The 13109-nt window shown below is 43.3% G+C and overlaps 3 non-coding genes across 3 annotated transcripts; 2 read left to right on the plus strand and 1 right to left on the minus strand.

The window, feature by feature from the left end:
- The first annotated feature begins 700 nt into the window (after positions 1-700).
- Positions 701-864, plus strand: LOC113200909 (U1 spliceosomal RNA). Its single transcript, XR_003303090.1, has one exon. It is a non-coding gene; the product is annotated as a U1 spliceosomal RNA (small nuclear RNA).
- A 6276-nt stretch (positions 865-7140) lies between these two features.
- Positions 7141-7304, minus strand: LOC144255500 (U1 spliceosomal RNA). The gene has a single exon (XR_013343798.1). It is a non-coding gene; the product is annotated as a U1 spliceosomal RNA (small nuclear RNA).
- A 4953-nt stretch (positions 7305-12257) lies between these two features.
- LOC144255502 (U1 spliceosomal RNA) lies at positions 12258-12421 on the plus strand. Its single transcript, XR_013343800.1, has one exon. It is a non-coding gene; the product is annotated as a U1 spliceosomal RNA (small nuclear RNA).
- Positions 12422-13109: the final 688 nt, after the last annotated feature.

The following is a 13109-nucleotide window of genomic DNA, read 5'->3' on the forward strand; positions in this document are numbered from 1 at the left end:
AAACGCTGTTTAGTATATGTGTTCAGCTACTGCACGATTTGCATAGTGGAAGAAGTTTGTATTTTATCCTGGAAATAAACCAGGATATTTCAAGGTTAAACTCCTGGTTTTATCTTTTTCTTTGAGGTTTTACTGGGTTTAGTTGCTATGTCTGTTCAAGTTATTTATGATAGACCTACTAAGAAAGATGCCACCGCAAAACGACTTCTTGTTAAGTTGGATGGGGAAATCTTAGTACTCAATGTTTAAGTGAGGGCTGTCCGGCAGGCGAAAACTGAACGGACTGCAATTTCCTTTTTGCTGAAAAGGAAGGTGAGACCTAGACCCGAGCAAGTACCCGCCACAGTAGTGGAACCCTCAGGGACTGCGCTGTGTGCAGCAAAGGGAAAGACGCTGCTCTACCCGTGCTGCCTTAGTAGGCGGGGTGTCAGGGAGCGGAAGACCGGAGTTCCGAATACGTCACCACAAAGGCGTGGTGTATGTAGATGACGTACTCGCAGAGGCTGCTGGTCCCGCTCATCCAGGACCTCTACATCCTATGGGGGCCTTGTCTAAATTATATTTGGGTTGTTTTCCGAGAAGCAGGTATACTGCAAGGAAATCTAAGAGTATAAGGGTGCGAAGACTTCATGAGAGAGTTGACCATGACTTTAAAGTGGGGCGGATTCAAGGCTGTAGGTCGAGAAGCGGAGAGCAACTCATACTTACCTGGCAGGGGAGATACCATGATCACGAAGGTGGTTTTCCCAGGGCGAGGCTTATCCATTGCACTCCGGATGTGCTGACCCCTGCGATTTCCCCAAATGCGGGAAACTCGACTGCATAATTTGTGGTAGTGGGGGACTGCGTTCGCGCTCTCCCCTGTTTTCGCTGGTTAAATAGAAGACTTGTTTCAACACTAAAGTTCTTGAGTATTTTCAAGCTTAACTACACCTCACATGGTGTCAAAATCTACACCTCACTTGGTGTCAGTTATGGTGTCAAAATCTTCACATTTGCGCTGGGCCTTTTTCTTTAGAGAAAGTGTTCGGTGTTGAAATCGTTTGTTTTGTGATTATTAGTGGCTTTTCATTTTTTTTTCTTATGTTCTCAAGTTTTCTAGATAATATGCTCCGGTACTTCCCAGTTCTAAAACGTGTTTTTACGGAAAGTTATGGGCAAATTGTTACCAAAACCGAGAAGATATGGCAGATAGGTCAGCGATTGGAAATGTGTTTATGCATTGTCGGCAGAAACACGAAAAGGAAATAAGCAGCTGGCCACCTGTGTGTGTGTGGGTGTACGAGGGGTGGTAGTTTTTCTGCTCTGCTGTTTCAAATGAAGAAGCATATACCCAACTGCTATTTCACTTTAATAGCTAGTAAATGACCTAAAATAAAATATTTTCAATGGTAGGTTCTATCGTTTAGGTATTTAGGCTCTCTCAGGAGCATGGCATCCAGAACTGAGAAATATGCCATTGGTCTCGCCTAATCCTAAAACTTTTAAAATTAGCAGTGCTGGGAATTGAATTCCAGGGTCTCAGATCACGCTAAACAATATACAGCCCAGCCTTAATCCCAGTTTTTGAGTTAAGATTCCATGGGCAAAAAAAAAAAAAAAAAAAAACAAGATTCCATGGGCAGCAGGGTTTTTTTTGTTGTTTTTTGTTTTTTAAGAGAGAGGAGAGAGAGAATTTTTAATATTTATTTTTTAGTTCTCGGCGGACACAACATCTTTGTTGGTATGTGGTGCTGAGGATCGAACCCAGGCCGCATGCATGCCAGACAAGTGCGCTACCGCCTGAGCCACATTCCCAGCCCGAGGGCAGCAGGTTTTGTTACTATGAAAAATTCAAAATTTGGCATCACCAAAATTGAAGAAGTTGATTTTAAATTTTCAAAAGCCTTCTCAGATTCTAGGTTCCAAACCTGAGGATCTGGATATTTGCTAAAATCTTGTCAGTTTTTTCATGCTCTGCAAAAGCCAAGACCCACTATCTATAATACCTTATTAGTTCCAAAATTTTCTAAGTTGATTTCAGTCCCCTCCTCCATTACCAGGAGGGTGTTGGAGCATGAGGTTCACCACTGAGCTAAACCTCTAGCCTGTTTGTTTTATAGTAGTCACTTTTATCTGAAAAATTAGATTTAACACTTTATGGCCTTGAAGTGACAACACATCTCTAAACATTTTACTTCAAATTAGCAATATTGCAATGTACACAAAGGTCTATTTGCCTCCAAACAAGAAATTTTGACAAAGCCAAACTATCAGATTTACATTGCTCTCAGTCAGATCCTATACACGTTGAATATAGATCTCTGGGGTGGGAAAAAAACAATGATTCTCCTATGAATAACAGGGGAAAAGTAAGAATCCTGAAATCTTTTGCCATAAATACAAAATTTTGCCATAAGTGAAGGTAGACAAGAATTTAGATTCAGCCACTAAAGGAAAAGAAAAACAACGGGTCTACTATAGACAAAAATCTTGCAGACAACAATTAAATTCAGAGTTCAGAATAATTTCAGTCTTAGGAACTACAGTAATTTAATAACATATTTAGTTCTCTAAGATCCTATGTAAATCAATAAAGTGGTCAACATCTTTATAAGTGGATTTGGAATGCCCTCCCCCCCAAGGCTATTGTGTTAAGGCTTTGTCACCAATGCAACAATGTTCAAAGGTAGGGCTTTTGGGAAGTGACTGGATCATAAAGATGCTGACCTCATCAGTGGATTAATCATTTGATGGCATTATTGAGAAGTGACGGAAACTATAGGAGGTGAGGCCTAGTTCAAGGAGTGGGCCCTTGGTGACATGCCCTCGAGGACTATAACTTGTCCCTGGCTTCCCTGGCTTTTCTTTCTCTCCCCTGCCCCACCCCCTTCTCTCCTTCCTTCTTAGTCGTTATGACCTCAGCATCTCTCCTCCACCATTCCCTTCCACCATGGTCATCTCACTTCAGGCCCAGAACAATGGGGCTAGCCAAACATGGAATGAGACCTCTGAAATTGAACCAAAATAAATCAGTCTTCCTCTAAGTTATTTTCCCTAGGTATTCAGTCACAGTGGCAAAAAGATGATTTAATGCTTTTAAATTATCTATTTAAAATTATCTCTTTCTAATTATTTTATAATCAGTTTTAGTCTTTCAGATTGAATTTTCAACAAAGGATTAGAGTTTTACACCTGACTATGGCTTATTCTTTTGGTAACTTGTTGATTATATTTCTCTAAATAATAATATTGTTCTCTAAAGTCAAATACCATTTACCTTTTTTCTTTAAGAAAGCATAACGTTCTGGGTGCCTCTTTCTCTAGGAGGCATATAAAACATGTGTCCCCAAACAGTGCAGGTAGGTAATGTATTATTTGATGAAAATTGTCCCTCATCCTCTTTCAGGAGCTGATTTGAGGTAGAGAGATAAAGAGATGCTGGAGGATCAGAGAGATTAGGGACAGCAGAGAAGAGGAAAGGGATCCTGTGAAAGAGACATTGTGTAGTTCTCACATTTCCTCTTCAACTTTTCTCAATTGTTCCTCTGTTTATTCCAGATCATTTTTAACTTTAATCTTAAGAGTGATACTCATCCGGGCTGGGGATGTGGCTCAAGCGGTAGAGCGCTCGCCTGGCATGTGTGCGGCCCGGGTTCGATCCTCGGCACCACATACCAACAAAGATGTTGTGTCCGCCGAGAACTAAAAAATAAATATTAAAAATTCTCTCTCTCTCTCTCTCACTCTCTCTTTTAAAAAAAAAAAAAGAGTGATACTCATCCTATATCAGGAATCCACTTGTTCAGCCCATCTAAAAATCCCTACAAATACATTATCCACATCAAAGGAACTCAGACCACTGTAGGACTGGATTCTCATGTTTGCCCAAATATGAGAGATATATTACCCATTTAAGAGAGACTTTCTAACATTTCTAGCCTCCTATATTTTCTCCTTTCAAAGCTTATAGTGATCCTGTTGGGGATTTTAGAGCAAATATTATTTGTGCTTACTCAATAACATCTCAATTTTGGAGAAAGTGGTTCCTCTGTTAGTATTCCAAATGAGGGGAGAAATGTAAGTGCTAGTTTTCAATTCTTCAGGGTCTCTTATTTGTTTTGTGTGTCCACAAGATTATTAGCTGACCCACTCAAATCAGAAACTGCTAGAACCATTCCATTTCTGGTCACCAGAATATTGGGGGAGATAAATTTTCCTATGTACTTAAAAAGCACTAAACCAGACTGTGAAGGATATCACAGGCAAGCCCTGGCTGCCATAACTATCCAACAGACTGGGAGGCTTAAACAACAAATTTGTTTTCTCCCAGTTCTGGAAGCTGGAAATCCAAGATTAAGGTACTGATAAGTTTGATTTCTCCTGGTGCCTCTCTTCTTGGCTTTCAGATGGATACTTATGGGGAGGCTGCCAGCGCCTTGCAGGTGGTCCTTCTTCCTGCCCGGAAGGGTGTAAGCCACAGAAGAAAATAAGTCAGAAATAATTAGTAAAGAACAAAAGACACAGAGTCAGAAAACTAGTTTTAAAGCAGAAACTCTGATAGATCCAGCCCACATAGGAGCTGGGGCTGAACAATTAAAAAAATGGCTCTTGTGGTTTTATTTAAGAGGGAACATCAAAGGCAGGAATAAAGGTTTCAGGGGTGAAGTTTTGTTTCATCTTGTAGTCAGCAGGTTGATTGGCATTTTGGCAGGTCACACCCATCTCTAAGAGGATGTGCAACTATACAGCAGGTCACCCCATCTTTGGTGCTATTGTAGGACCAGGCAGAGCTGAATAGAAATTCACATGTATTTGGGCCATCTTACCCTGTAAGACTGTCACGGGAAGTTCCCAAATACCAGATGTTCCTATTCACTAGGCTGCAAAGCTGATGTAGTCCATACACAGCTCACTATGGCTCTTGACAGACTCTCATTTCCTCAAAGGCCTTTTTTCCATGTGAGCACGACATCCCTGGTATCTGAACTTACTTTCTTCCTTCCTTCTCTCTCCTTTTCCATTTCTTTTTTGGAGGCAAAAGTATTGTTGATTATGTACCCTGCCCTCCTGCCCTCTAACTTTCAATTCTGCCCCAGCCTCCCCAAGTAGCTTGAACTGTGTGTACCACTACCTTTGCCTCTTTTCTCATGAAGACACCAGTCAGAACCCAGGTGCAGTGGCTGTGCCTTAGTCCCAGCTACTTGGGAGGCTGACACAGGAGGACCATTTAAACCCAGGAGTTCAAGACCAACCTGCGCAACAATATAGTAAGACCCTGTTTCAAAAGGGGAAAATAATGCCTTTATCAAAAAAGAAAAAATTTTAAAACTCACATCTTCATGACAAGTAGGTAGTTGCAACTGAAGCCAGCAGTTTAGTTTAATGCCTAGGGATATAGGGCAACGTTGCCTTCTTTGATATTCACATCTCAAAGAGGGAGGTTTTATTTTATGCATGGATATGTATGTATATTTGGTACTGGGGATTGAACTCAGGAACTCTATACCATTAAGCTGTATCGCATCCCTTTTTATTTTGAAATGGGGTCTCATCAAGTTGATGAGATTGGTCTGGAGCCTGTGATCCTCCTGCTTCAGCCTCTAGAGTTGCTGGGATTACATGTATGCACCACTGCAAAAGGCAGAGAGAGCTTTAATGCCCTCAAAAAAAGTTTCAAGGTTGTAAAACTGTCAAGAGGCTTATTTAGCTGGGTTTTTTGGTTTGCTTCTTTGTTTTGCTTGCTGCTCAGTAGAAATCCTGCCAGGCAATTGTTGTATACTAAGTCCATGCCCAGCTTTTATTTAGCTGTTAAAATTTAACACCTCAGAGGAAAGTAACAAATTATTGGGGCAGATGAAGTACCTCAGTGGTAGAGCTAGTGCTTAGTATGTATAGACCCTGGGTTCAAATACCCAGCACCCAAAAAGATAAATTATCAGACTGAAATTTAAAGGCCCCTCTAAAAATTTAAGAGTATTTTCTTCATGCTGAGAGGAAAACAGAAGCAATTCGACCCCCTCTGACAGGCGCCAAGAAAACTCAGAACAGGAATTGTCCATTCCCCAAGCCAATGTAGCACAAGCTAATTAAATCTACATCTGTATTTCCTGCCTTTGGTCTCACTTTGCAGCCATTTATCCATTAAAAGCTTTGCTCACCATCACATTCTGGGCATGGCACGTTTGAAACTGTTTCTTCTAATGAAAGCTGGCTACTAATTTGATACTGAATATATCTATAGTAGCAAGTTAGCCTCTTTCCCCAGATTTGTGCGCCACCCCTTATTGAACACAGTTTTTCTAAAGAGAAGGGAAATTCTTTTTGTTTCTGAAAGGATCTAGAAGGGTGTTCCCACCATTCATAATTCTCTCATTTCTTTCTGGAAACATGTTGAAAGGCAGAAAGATTCTCTCGTTCCGGCTTTTCGTGGAAGGCGTTCCCCAGTCCACTGAAGAAAAGACAAGTCCTGTATTCTTTCGCTGATCGCCAGGGGAGTGGGATGACGCCGTGCCAGGCCTCGCCGAACACCCACCCCGCTGCCAACCAGCCCAGCACCCGCCTGCTTCTGGGAAAGCAAGGACTTCACCCCAACGGGGACAGCAGCTCCTCTGAACTCGACCTCCCGGGAGGACTAAACCACAGAGTCGGCTACCCTAAATCCTAGCAGCGTCTGTTCACTGCTTGGATGACCACGGCTGCCTTCATTTACTCGTCCTTGGGTATCGAAGATTGAACCTCAGGGGTACTCAGCCGCTGAGCCCCAGCCCTACTTGGCATTTTACTTGGAGACAGGGTCTCACTGAGTTGCTTAGCGCCTCGTCATATTGCTGAGGCAACCTTTGAACTCGCGATTTCTCCTGTCTCAGCCTCCCAAGGCACTGAGATTACAGGCGGGTGTCCCCACGGCCTGTTTTGGGACTAAGTTTAACGCCCTCCACAAGCCGCTGCCGCCAGAAGGCGCACGCGGGGTGGGGAAAACAAGCCCGCACCCCTACCTTGAAGAACAACTGGGGGGAAGAAAAAATTAACAAAACGCGAACTTACAGGCCACAGTGTGACGCTACTTGAAAACAGCAGTGCAGTCGGAAGGACAGAAAAACAAAGCACTGCTAGCACCGAGTAAGAACCAGAGAGTCTACTTTTAAGACCAAGAATAACCAGGGGAGAGCGCGAACGCAGTCCCCCACTACCACAAATTATGCAGTCGAGTTTCCCACATTTGGGGAAATCGCAGGGGTCAGCACATCCGGAGTGCAATGGATAAGCCTCGCCCTGGGAAAACCACCTTCGTGATCATGGTATCTCCCCTGCCAGGTAAGTATGAGTTGCTAGCCAACCCTCGACCCACACCCTGGCGCCAGCCTCACTCTGCACTCACGGTCATCTCCCCCACGCGGCCTCTCCACATTCCCGCCCTCATATGGCCCCCTCTATGTTCTCGCCGCTCGGAAAAAACTCATCACGGACAATGCGGATAATGCCCACCCGGGACATGGGGGTCCAGGAGGAGCGGGACCAGCAGCCTCAGCGTGCGTGCTCATCTACATGCGCCACGCCCTTATGCTGACGTCCACGGAACTCCGGTCTAATCCCCTTTCCCACGTCCCGCCTACCAAAGCGGGAAGAGAAGAGTGCTGATGTGTGTGGTGTGTGGAAAAGAGCTGTGTGCGGTGCGGACTTCATTTTTTCCTCTCCCGTACAGGATTTTGTTTGTTTTGTTGTTTTGTTTTGTTTGGGTGGCACCAGGGATTTAACCGAGGTGCTTTTTGCCGCCGAGCTACATTCGCAGACCTTTATTTTGTCTTTGTTTTATTTTATTTTGTGGGACGGTTACTGGGGATTGAATTCGGGCACTCAGCCACTGAGCCACATACACCCCCAGTCCTTTTGTGGTTTTTTTTGTTTTGTTTTGTTTTGTTTTTTTGTATTCCATTTAGAGCCAGGGTCTCACTGAGTTGCTCTGGCGCCTTGCTCTTGCCAGACACTGGCTTTGAACTCACGATCACTTGTCCAGTGAGTGGACGCTTTCCTTGACATGTTATTCAAGTTTTCTTTCACTGCTACAGTTTAGGTAGCTATATAGTCCCCAAGAAAAAAGTAATTAATGCGGATTAAAACAATGTCATGTTGGTGACAAAACTCTGATACTAGTGTTTAACTTTTTTCCTCCCTAAGGTTTTTTTTTTAAACCAGGGATCTCAGGGGCACTGACCACTGTGACCACTGAGCCACATCCCCAGCCCTATTTTGTATTTTGTTTAGAGATAGGGTCTCACTGAGTTGCTTAGTGCCTTGCTATTGCTGAGGCTGGCTTTGAACTGGCGATCTTCCTGTCTCAGCCTCCAAAACCAATGGGATCACAGGCGTTCGCTACCATGCCCAGCTCCCCCAGGTTTTTAAATAACTTTTATTTTTTAAAAGTTAATATGTGCATTACAGGAAAAATAAAAACACAAGCAAAGAATAAAGTTATCCAGTCACAAGGAGCTTAGTTGGGCGTGTCTCTCCAGGTTGTGTGTATACAAACACAATATCCCATTTTGTGTGCATCCTGTCTTCCCACATATCATGAATATTCACCAATACAAAAATCCCAAAGCTCCATGAGTATTTTTGATAACAACAATACTACACCGACTCAATCTGTTATCCTTTCTTTTTTTAAAAAAATATTTATTTATTTTTTAGTTATTGGCGGACACAACATCTTTGTTTGTATGTGGTGCTGGAGGATCGAACCCAGGCCGCACGCATGCCAGGCGAGCGCACTACCGCTTGAGCCACATCCCCAGCCCCTGTTATCCTTTCTTGAGGACAAAAATTTCACTGAAGACAGAAATGGCAACAGGCCTCTAGATAGATGAATTGGCAGAGTTACAACTAAAATAATACATTCCCTTAATGCTCAATTTAAAATGAGTCAAATCAACAGAATATACCAAGCTTATTTCATTACCACAGTTCCACTACTAATATATTAGCAAGAATACATGTTCCCAGTGAATTAAGTATTCCTAAAATTCAGCCAGAAGGTGCATACACATTCACATCAAAATGCAAATCATGAGGCTGGGATGTGGCTCAAGTGGTAGCTCACTCTCCTGATGTGCATGCGGCACTGGGTTCGATTCTCAGCACCATATAAAAATAAAATAAAGATATTGTGTCCACCTAAAACTGAAAAACAAATATTAAAAAAAATGCAAATCATTCAGCACTTGTCCTAACTTTCCCTGTGTGCTTCCCTGTGCAGCTCTGCTACCAGCCTAATGAACAAGTTCCTATACGCACTGCCCAGAGATTAAAGCAATTCCTGTACAAAATTCATCTTTTCTATTAATTATAACAAAAAGATATTTACAAATTGGCTAATTCACTAGCTCTACTTTTTGTAATTCACTGTCACCTCAGAACATCTAGAAAGCTTAGATGTTGTGAAATAAAGGATGAACTTTGTGCACAATAAACACAAGTACTTTACCAAAAATGCACATATAGATCTATGATTATAATCTAAACCTCTCTTCCAGATATAGAGATGCTAGCAAAAAGCACTCCCCCCACCCTTCCTCTTCTCCCTTTTCAACATTACAGTGACTAAATTCAGGACTAGCCCTAGCTTCAAGATGTGGATTAATAGGGGTCATTCCCAGAAGACAATTCTTCCTAAAAACTAACAAAAGGATATTTATATAGGGATTATTTTTCTACTTCTAACAGACTTTGGGCATTAGGACTTATCTTTTAATGCTCAGCAATATTAACTAAAATGCACATATAACAATGGCTAGACAATCTTATCTAATTTAAGGGGTACAGATTGCTTCTGTATACATACTCTCTCCTTTTCCCACCCACCACCCAATGAACCTTCAACATACTCTCCAAGACATCAAGTTCAACATTCCATTCCCCTAAATGGCAACCATTCCTATGCAGTAACAAAAAAATACTTAAAGGGCATTGCTTTTACACTCTCCTTTTACCATGTACTGTGCACTTTTAAACATCTAGAAATATTAGATGTTTCCAACAAGGACTTAAGTTTCCAACTATGCAAACAGTAGCACTGAATAAACTGCAACACTTACTTAACAAAGGCTACACTTTGAAGAAAAACCCCCTTTTTTCAAAAGCTAGAATTTGAAAGTGTCTTCCAAATACTTCCCTAGAACTCTTCCCCTTCTAGTCTCCTATCAACCCAGGGGCCAGGTATATTCATCTGAAATGCTTTAGAGATGACTTTAACAATTTCATTTCCTAAGTGGTTTTAAGAACAGTCTTTCCTATGAATTTAACACAAAGTGAACTCAATGTATTAGTTTACTGACTCTACTTTTTTTTTTATTGGTTGTTCAAAACATTACAAAGATTGCAGAATCACATCGGTTACACATCCACATTTTTACATAATGCCATATTAGTCACTGTTGTATTCTGCTACTTTTCCTATCCTCTACTATCCCCAACTAACTCTACTTTTGTCATACACTGGCAAACATCTAGATAGACTAGATGTAAATTAGAACTCATTTGTCATTTGTATACACTATTTACACAGCATAGGAAAACAAAACTCACAGACATAAGAGACAATGGTCAATTTTGCTTCACAGAAACTACATTGGTAGAAAGCCCTTTTAATTTTCTTTTCCTTCTTCCTTCTTGAACCACCACAGAAATAATAAGTACTGCTCAGAGTAATGTTTTGATCATTCCATTTCTAAAAGACAGTTATTTCATTATGAATTTTAACAAAAATATAACTACAAAATGTTTTATTTACTCCCTCTACTTTTAACATACTTTGTGCACTTGAAATCATCCAGAAGGACTAGATGTTTCAAATCAAAACTTAAGTTTGTAGTATTCAACTTTTTACCTTTGCCTCTGACTTTTCATGAAGGAGAGACTAAACTGGTCCGCTTACTGCAACCATAGTATGCCCAACGGGTAGGCGGGAGAGGCGGGAGGTCCTGAATTCACAGACTGCTTGCACCTGGCCCTACCCCATCTGCCCCATCCCAAGAGTCCTGTGCATTTGGGGAGGAGAGGTGTCGAAAGGTATCTTACAAATCTTCCTTGGTAGGGAATTAGACTACTCTTTCAGGCCACCCCCAATCTCTAGATTTCTCTCCTGCCCTGTTTTGTTCTACAGCACCAACCAGCCACAGACTCACAGTACTTAAATCATTTTGTTCATATCTGGGGAGGAGGTGCTTTAACCTCCACTTATTTCTAGAACTAAGTTCCTTTTGTGGCGACTGGGAGCGGTGACGCCCATATCCCAGCAACTCTGGAGGCTGAGAGGCGGATGCAAGTTCCAGGCTACAGCAACTTAGAGGGGCCCTCAGCAATTTGGTGAGATTCTGTCTCAAAATAAAAACGAAGTAAAACAAAATAAAGGGCTGAGAGGCAGCTCAGCGGCAAAGGAGGGGGGGAGGGAGTTAAACACTAGTTTGAGTTCTAGCATGACATTGTTTTAATCCGCATTAATTACTTTTTTCTTGGGGACTATATAGCTACCTAAACTGTAGCAGTGAAAGAAAACTTGAATAACATGTCAAGGAAAGCGTCCACTCACTGGACAAGTGATCGTGAGTTCAAAGCCAGTGTCTGGCAAGAGCAAGGCGCCAGAGCAACTCAGTGAGACCCTGGCTCTAAATGGAATACAAAAAAACAAAACAAAACAAAACAAAAAAAACCACAAAAGGACTGGGGGTGTATGTGGCTCAGTGGCTGAGTGCCCGAATTCAATCCCCAGTAACCGTCCCACAAAATAAAATAAAACAAAGACAAAATAAAGGTCTGCGAATGTAGCTCGGCGGCAAAAAGCACCTCGGTTAAATCCCTGGTGCCACCCAAACAAAACAAAACAACAAAACAAACAAAATCCTGTACGGGAGAGGAAAAAATGAAGTCCGCACCGCACACAGCTCTTTTCCACACACCACACACATCAGCACTCTTCTCTTCCCGCTTTGGTAGGCGGGACGTGGGAAAGGGGATTAGACCGGAGTTCCGTGGACGTCAGCATAAGGGCGTGGCGCATGTAGATGAGCACGCACGCTGAGGCTGCTGGTCCCGCTCCTCCTGGACCCCCATGTCCCGGGTGGGCATTATCCGCATTGTCCGTGATGAGTTTTTTCCGAGCGGCGAGAACATAGAGGGGGCCATATGAGGGCGGGAATGTGGAGAGGCCGCGTGGGGGAGATGACCGTGAGTGCAGAGTGAGGCTGGCGCCAGGGTGTGGGTCGAGGGTTGGCTAGCAACTCATACTTACCTGGCAGGGGAGATACCATGATCACGAAGGTGGTTTTCCCAGGGCGAGGCTTATCCATTGCACTCCGGATGTGCTGACCCCTGCGATTTCCCCAAATGTGGGAAACTCGACTGCATAATTTGTGGTAGTGGGGGACTGCGTTCGCGCTCTCCCCTGGTTATTCTTGGTCTTAAAAGTAGACTCTCTGGTTCTTACTCGGTGCTAGCAGTGCTTTGTTTTTCTGTCCTTCCGACTGCACTGCTGTTTTCAAGTAGCGTCACACTGTGGCCTGTAAGTTCGCGTTTTGTTAATTTTTTCTTCCCCCCAGTTGTTCTTCAAGGTAGGGGTGCGGGCTTGTTTTCCCCACCCCGCGTGCGCCTTCTGGCGGCAGCGGCTTGTGGAGGGCGTTAAACTTAGTCCCAAAACAGGCCGTGGGGACACCCGCCTGTAATCTCAGTGCCTTGGGAGGCTGAGACAGGAGAAATCGCGAGTTCAAAGGTTGCCTCAGCAATATGACGAGGCGCTAAGCAACTCAGTGAGACCCTGTCTCCAAGTAAAATGCCAAGTAGGGCTGGGGCTCAGCGGCTGAGTACCCCTGAGGTTCAATCTTCGATACCCAAGGACGAGTAAATGAAGGCAGCCGTGGTCATCCAAGCAGTGAACAGACGCTGCTAGGATTTAGGGTAGCCGACTCTGTGGTTTAGTCCTCCCGGGAGGTCGAGTTCAGAGGAGCTGCTGTCCCCGTTGGGGTGAAGTCCTTGCTTTCCCAGAAGCAGGCGGGTGCTGGGCTGGTTGGCAGCGGGGTGGGTGTTCGGCGAGGCCTGGCACGGCGTCATCCCACTCCCCTGGCGATCAGCGAAAGAAT

Source organism: Urocitellus parryii, chromosome 6 (assembly GCF_045843805.1).
Source record: "Urocitellus parryii isolate mUroPar1 chromosome 6, mUroPar1.hap1, whole genome shotgun sequence".
Classification (NCBI taxonomy): domain Eukaryota; kingdom Metazoa; phylum Chordata; class Mammalia; order Rodentia; family Sciuridae; genus Urocitellus; species Urocitellus parryii.